This window comes from Cynoglossus semilaevis, chromosome 8 (genome assembly GCF_000523025.1).
Source record: "Cynoglossus semilaevis isolate Cse_v1.0 chromosome 8, Cse_v1.0, whole genome shotgun sequence".
NCBI lineage: Eukaryota > Metazoa > Chordata > Actinopteri > Pleuronectiformes > Cynoglossidae > Cynoglossus > Cynoglossus semilaevis.
Window position 1 is genome coordinate 4,861,129 of NC_024314.1, and position 8,141 is coordinate 4,869,269.

The window sequence follows — 8,141 nt, forward strand, 5'->3', positions numbered from 1 at the left end:
CAGGCCCTGAGCCAATTAACCAATTAGGTCTCCTCATTAGCTCACCTCACCGTGATAATGGACGTGTTGAACAGAGGGATTCCAAGCAATAACATGTTGATAGAATTACGCTGAGTATTGAGGAGACACAAAGAGGAAAGACAAATATTGGCACAAAATGGAGGGATCGTAGGCATTTACACAGGGTGTGTCTAGTATTGTATAATGAATTCCTATGCTCTGAGTTGGTACGCTGCATAAAACATAGCATTAACAGCCAGAAAATGTGTGAATGTGTTTGAAAATATCAGCCACATTATATTTTCATTTAGTACAGTCTCAAAGTCTCCAAAGATATGGTAGAAAATTAAAAATTAAAATGAAAAATATACAGTAGACCAGCTCATATTAAACAATATAAAAGCTACACAATGTTAGATAGAAATGAGATCCAGCCTTTACTGCTGACCTCGACACTGATCTGAAAACCATCATTTTTGAGTCATTTTACATGAACTACTGTTCAATACGCCATTATTTGTCGAAATTGTTACCGTCAGATGAGAATGTAATTGTTCTTCACTGAGTTGTTGTTGTGTGATGAATGTGTGGCTGTATCTGCGGACATGTCAATAACGTTAGACACACACACACAGATATACATATCTTTGATCTTCCCCTCCTCTGCACTGTTTGCAAATGACAAAAGTCCAGGCAGTCACTGTGACGCTGAGGTCATTTGTCTTCCTGACACACTCCTACACACACACGCACACATTTGATCCACACTCAACCACCGACACACACATACACACAGAGAAGGAATGTCATAATTCACCTTAAGTAGCGCAGTTAATCACCGATTTTAACCTAGTGTGAAATTGTGGCGTTAAAATTAACGAAGTCGACCAGGTGTCATCACCGTCTCACTGAGGTCGTCAGTAATAATGGACACACACCTGCCATTATGTCACATCTGTGCAGACATCTTTCTGACTCTCAACTCTGGATGGACAACAAAGTTTACACACAGCTGAAGCGTTCATCATTTTGTGTGTGTGTGTGTGTGTGTGTGTGTGTGTGTGTGTGTTAGCGTTGATGTAATGTTTACATAGGTCACTGCAGCATTTAGGATCCTAATCATCCAGACCATTAGAGCAGGGTCACGGCTCTAGTGGGTTCATGTATTAATACGTCTGTGAAAGTTTTATGGCTCTGACAGAGCGACGTTCATTAAAGGATCTGCTCTGATATATGGACTGAAAAAGACATTACACTGAACATCACAGTGTCTGTTTCCACCTGAAATCCCTGTGTGTATACCCATGATTTAAGAAGAAAGAAATTGCAATCATATAGGACATTTGTGATATATTCTTGGGTAAAAGGGATGGTCTAGTGGATGGATTGGGTTATTTTCATGTAAAGGTCAGGGGTTTGATTCCAGGTTGGGTGATTCTTCATGTTAGTGACTTTGGGCAAGGTTTTCAAATTAAATGCCAAATCCCTAAAAGCATCTGGGAGCCAAAGATCAGAAGGTAGTATGGAAAATGTAGCAATTAGCAAACAAAACGATATCAATGTAAGCATACTGTATAAAATAGAGGAGTTATGACATTAAATAATGGCCTTAAATTAAAAAAAAAATTCTTTAAGCCTTTAACCAATTGTGAAAAATGTATGCAGGCCTATAATCCTCACCTGTTGCAATGCATGGTGGGATTTGTTGTATCTGTGCTGTTATAGCAGTATTTAATATCTGGTCATCATTGCCAAACAAAACAACCAGACCTGTGGAGACATAAGACAAGATAATGGATTACTATGAAAGTGTTTAAATATGAGGACAGCGGAAACGGAAGGTTTTGGTTGAGAGAATCTGCAAATATGATAAATATACCAACAGATTAATGCTTACACGCACACACACACAAACACGTGTGACTGCTTGTAGTAAATTAAAGTGTGATTAGCTCAGGTTATTTGTTAGTCTGTTTGACACCTGACCAGCTCCTGGGAGATGCTGGAAGATAAATGAAGCGCTCCACACGTATGGAGTCAACAGGTGAAGATTAACTGACTTTAATGATGCTATTTGCTTAATGTCTCTGCCATTTTCTGTCTCCCTGTCTGTTCGCTCTCTTTCTTTCTGTAGAAATAAGATGAAATGAGATTGAAGGTGTTTCACGCAGGCTGACAGTTGATGGTGAGTCTTCCTGAAGTTGATGGTAACAAATGAAGACATTCAGAAATTCTCTCTGCCTTTGTTTGTTTTAAAGCTATTTGTTTCCAAAGGGCTGAGTGATGTTGTCCTTCAGTTTAAGAAGGTTAGCTTTTCTACTGACTAATTAACTACAGAATTGTTTGTAGGAGTTGCAAGATTTTTTGGACTCTGAAGGAGATCAACTATGCAGAGTAACATTGTCTTTTGTTGACCTTTTTTGTAACAGGTTTATATGATTGTCTCTCAATTGATGTAAAAATATATATTACAACATCCCAACATTTCATAGTCCTGACCTCTGACCTGAACAAACTGGTCCAAACAGTATTCTGAAGCCGGCATCCGTTCACAGTCGCTGCTCTTCCTCTCACACTCCCTGATGATGAATATTGATGGCGCCGTCAGAATGTTCCGGCACACATACGCTCACTGCAACTGCATTCACATCCATTCACCTGACAGATAAAAAGTGTTCTTCTATCTTTCTCTAATGACGCTGATATGAAGGGAGCTCCTCTTTATTGCAGTTACAAGACATTAGCATTAATGGTTCCTGATGATGGTACAGAAGTCAAATGTCAATGGTGGAGCCTGGCTCTGTCTAATGATGGAGGCAGGGGATCGCTTTAATGAGAGGAAACCAATTAGCTCTGACCTGCTGATCTTTGGCCGCTCCCATGTGATCTTTTCAGACAGGCTGGAGATGATAAATGGCCTCCATGTAGTGGAGTCCCAAAATCCTTCTGTCTCAAAATCTACTTTTTTTTAGAAGTAGTATAAAAATTATCTATATATATTTATATATATAAAATGGTGGGAAATAATATCCTTAAATATGTTTGAGTGTAGGACTAGGGGTAAAAATATAAGTGTTTATGGTGATAAATATATTCCACCCACCTTTAGAATTGATCCGTGTTTGTCTCAGCTGTTCAGTGAGGCTAAGTCACTGGTTCATTATATACATACAGTATGTAAACCTAAAAAAAAAAGCCTAACCATCTGAACTTCCTGCTGTGACCAAAGGTGTGTTTACTGGCACGAACCTTCAGGGAAAAGGTCCAGACAATGTCCCCACTAATACAGCTACACCAGGTTCACACACAGACAGACACCCGGTGAATGGCTGGGACAATTTCAATCAGACTTGTTTTTTTATTCTTTACTTCTATCCCTTGAACACACTGAGTGATGCTTCCACATGCTTTGTTGCATCCCACGCACAGATTCTCCTCCCAGAGCCACTTCCCTGCTCCAAGTCTCACACACACTGCAGGGTGTGAGATGAAGAGGGCCGTAGTTGACGAAGCTAAGGATTGTCCTTAGCTTCGTCAACTACGGCCAGTTTAGTCAGAAAGGACAAACAAAAGTCATTCAGAAGCCAATCAGAGGAAACAGTATAGGGAGGGTCAGCTGTAGGGTATAGGAATGAAAGGAGGAGAAAAATCTTTCTGCAGGCCACTGTGAAGCCGTACAGCATCAGCGCTGCATACACATCTGCTGCCTCATTTCACATCTAATCTCCTAAACCGTTGGGAGCTTTTGTGTGATTTGTAAACCACCTGAACCCTTATGGACAAAGTTTCATCTCCACTACCTCTGTTTCTGCTGCTGTTTGTTCTTTTAGTGTCTTTTTGTTCGTGTCCCTCTAAAGTTTCTTGCTCAGGTGCTGCATTTCATGATGATACACACTGTGAGCAGATTTCACAACAGATGGAAATGCTCACTCGGCAGCAGTGAGAGGCTCATTTCATGGAGTGCGGCAGAAAAAGGCAGGTTTTTTTTTTCTTTTTTACTTTATCCCCTGAATAATATTCACACACATTTTCATGTGTGGGCTCAAACTTCTGGCTGCGTTCTTCAAAGTAGTAAAAATCAGTGCAATTTCAGGATGCAAGGGCAGTGGAGTGTTTGGATTCTTTTATTTTTTCACCAAAAATGTGTTTTTTATCCTTGAAAGTAGGGTCAAAGAAGAGAAGAACTGTTAGATAATCAATAAGAATCACTATTTATTTTTGTTATTATTAAATGTTGCCACTCAGATTGGGTTAAATCTTCTCTTGGCTGTCACGGATTGTTCACTGACCTCCTTCTTGGTTTTTCTTTGATGGTCAGCGTCAATGGAGGAAAGATCCACCTACACCAAATCACCAAGAAAAAACAGAAGCCTCCCACGGCCGCAGCAGAAGAAAGAGAATCTGCCGTCCTAACATAACAGGCTGCCATCTCCCACATGGTCAGTGAGTCTGTGTGTGTCTGTGTGTGTGTGTGTGTGTGTGTGTGTTCATCCTGGCAGTGCAAGAAGACAGGGGGAATCTGAGGTTGTGGGTGGACAGTGACAGGCCTATAAGAAAAGAAGGTAAAGAGACAATGAGAGAGAATACAACACCGAGAGTTTAGGTTCAAAGATCTGCACTGTCAGCAATCTTTAATTTAATGCTTTGGTTGGATTTTTTATTTTTTATTTTTAATGCAACATTATACAATATTATATTATAGGGTTTAACAGAAAACAACAAATCTGTAAATTAATCTGCAGGAAGTTTTCCCTTTTGTTGTGTGTTAACGTTGTTTTAGCAGATAGATGTAATTTATTGATTAGTGTATAATTGTTTGGTGTAATTGCACAATGCATGTTTCATTCTTATATTTATAAGAGCCATATCAATTTAACTTATTTTTGCAGTTAAAGAAGGAAACGATGATTGTTATCATGATGAAAGTTGGATTCACTTCGATGCTTTGGTTTCATGTGGACGGCCATAAATTCACGTCCCTAAGTTCCTCATTAAAAAAAAAAATCTGAATACATTTTTCTGCACCCTTCTAAAATGAATGCCCCCCAGCATCAGCAGCCACATCCACATACAGTAGAACAAAGACTGAGAATGAGGCCAGATGAGGTTCCTGACTCTGAAACAGTGAAACAGTGAAACACAGAGGGATCGTCTCAGCGCAGTGGTGGCAAACAGCAGATACATGTTGATTGATCCTGTGGTCGGGGGAACGAAAGGCTCGGGGCCCCAACAGCAGCCCCGGCAGACTCAGGAGCCGGCCCTGAAATAAAAGAGTGGTAATGGAGCGGCTGCTGTGGCGTAGGCGGACAGAGTGTTTAGCCAAAGAAAAAGAAATCCTTCAGAGCTTCATCACTGAACCCCTCTCCCCACCCTTGTTTTTTTCTTCTCTTTATTGTGTTTCTTTCTTTCTTCTTTTTCTTCATATTTCCCATGTTTTTCCCTCCCTGTCTCCTCCCCTCTGTCTGGTTTCTTCCCATTTTCTCCTCTTTCCCATTGTTCCTCCTCCTTTTCCGTTTTCTGCTCCCTCTCTCTCATTCTTTGCTCCTCCACTCTTCCATCTCTCTTCCCATCCTGTTTTCCTAACCCTCATTTCTCCTCCTCCTCCTCAGCTTTCTTTCTCCCCCTTGCTCACACATCTCTCCCTTTCTTTCTCCTCCTTTTATCTCTTCCGACAGACTTTCTTTTCCATCTCTCGCTCTCCATCTTTCTCTCTCTCTCTCTCACTTCATGGCCACAGTGTGCAAACATTTTTGTGTCCGTGGGCGAGACAAGAGAAAAACAGGCCACATTATCCGAGGACGTTCCATCTCAGCCCAACTGCTTCCTCATTGGACAGGGAGGAGGAGGACGAGAAACATTCCTGAAAATGTGAAACATTTAGATGAGGCTGGTCCGACGCGGAGCCTTGCAGTGGTCAGTGGACACTGCACAGCTTCTATTGTCAATGGGCTGCTGCTAACAGTTTCCACTGCTGTGGACAAAGGTGTCAGTGATGGACTGTGTCAGTGCTGCACATCATTAGGTCACATACTGTAGTTCCTTTATACCACGATTATGTTGTAACGTAAAGACGTCATTTGAATATGTTTAGTTTAGATCGTTACAGGTTCAAACACATCACCCTCTGAGATGTAGAAGTATTACAGTACAACAGGGATGCAGTACAGTGAATGCGTCAGTGAAGTACTCGTATGCTGTTGAACATTTATTTTCATACTATATCAATCTAGAATGTTTTTGCTGTAATTGTGGCCAATTTTAGTTCTGTGGTTACAATGATCTCTGATTTAAATTTTTCTTACTACTACGTCACTTTATGTCGTGACTTTTAAGATATTTCTAGACTACTTTGACTGTATATTTTGGCTGATTTTAGTAACTCATGACAGTTTTTTTTATATTAGACTAACTGTTGGTCAAGTTTAGGCTAACGTTTTGTTATTCTCTATGTTGAGCAACTTTTAGGTAGCAATCTTATATCTATACCGTTTGGCTAACCTTTAGGTACTACATGTAGTGCGCTGTATGTGTTAAGTGATCCTAAAGTTCCTTAGTTTATCCTGTGCGTAACAGACAAACACTGAGCAAGTACTGAGTAAAAGGATCATTACGAAAGGTATTTAACATTAAGGGCACTTCCAGGAGTGTGTGTGCGTGTTTGTGTTTGTGTGTGAAGTAAAAATGATGACAAGTGTTAACTCTATGTCAACACTCATCTCCTGCTCTGGCAAAGAGACACAAGACGATCTACGGCTAGTGACAAGGGACACAATAAATACAGGCCATAAAACGGGGGGACGGCCTCATTAGTCACAGCTTTCATCATGACATGACAGCACGTGTGTGTGTGTGTGTCGATGTGCTAATGTGTCGTCTTTTAATCACTGCATGCGCACGGCTGCTCTGTGTGTTGGTGTTTAAAGTGTGTGTGCATGTGTGTGTCCCGTCATTATTTGCGTTCAGCCGCTGGTAGAATGTTTAAGGTTTTTCCCCCTCCCCTCATTGACACGGAGCTATCAGTGAGGTCTTGGTTATTCTGTCAACCATCAGTCACATTAATGAGTGTGTGTGTGTGTTTAATGTCTCAGTCAAACTCTGCTGTCATTTAGTCAGACGCTGATTATACATGAGGGAGGAGGAACCGCTGCACCTCTCACTGAGTGACTGACACCACGTCCACGACGATCTTATATAAAGATGCAGCTTATGGAATCTATAATGAAGGAAACAGAAGAGCAACAGTGGGGCAAACTTCGACTGCATGTCATGGGGCACACGTCATTTTCATTTGCATTGTACCTGACACAAAGAGCACTGTTGTTGTCCTACTTGTGCAGATTATTGTCAGTGACCGCTAAACCCTGGACGGTTGCATCACAGGGACACATACAGAGACATGGAACCGGTCACACTCACCTTCATAGTCAGTAAGTCAAGTCAAATCTAATTTGCATGTTATCACCTAAATCACAAACTGATCATCACACACCATTTGACAGGACCATGTAGTACCAATTATTTTGGATAGTTGGATTTCAATTGAAATAAAACATTTGGTATCCACTCTGGGTACATGTATAAATATGTATATGTATACATCAACCCTTACAGTAGCAAATCTTCTCTGCTCCCTTGGAGCCAGTATTTGTGCCACAGGCGTTCACACAGCCACACTGAGAAGACTGAAGCTCTTTTCTGTTAACCCACCCGTAGCCCACTACCATAACTACGGTGTAGATGACAGCGTTTCCGTGCTGGAACAGTTCAGTACACTGTGGTCTGTGAGCAGTGATGAGCAGAGGTGGATGGTGATGGGGACGATGACTGTACACCCCACACCTTACACTGGAACTTTACAGGGGCGTCTGCATGTGTGTTTATGAATATACAGTCAATCAAATGCTGAGCATGTCACATTTTAGAATCTCTTTTATTTACATGTCACACACAACTGCTCCATTTTCTGTCATTATCTGAAAAGGAATATTTTTACCTTCGATCTTTTCCCTTTATCCTGACCTCAGTGCCACCACTGTGCAGTTACAGTTACAGTATGATTGGGTCACACTTTCTACCCAACAGCCCCCCCCCCCATGCCCTCCCCAGAGGCCCCCAGCCTGAGACAAGGCCTGTCTGGGTCC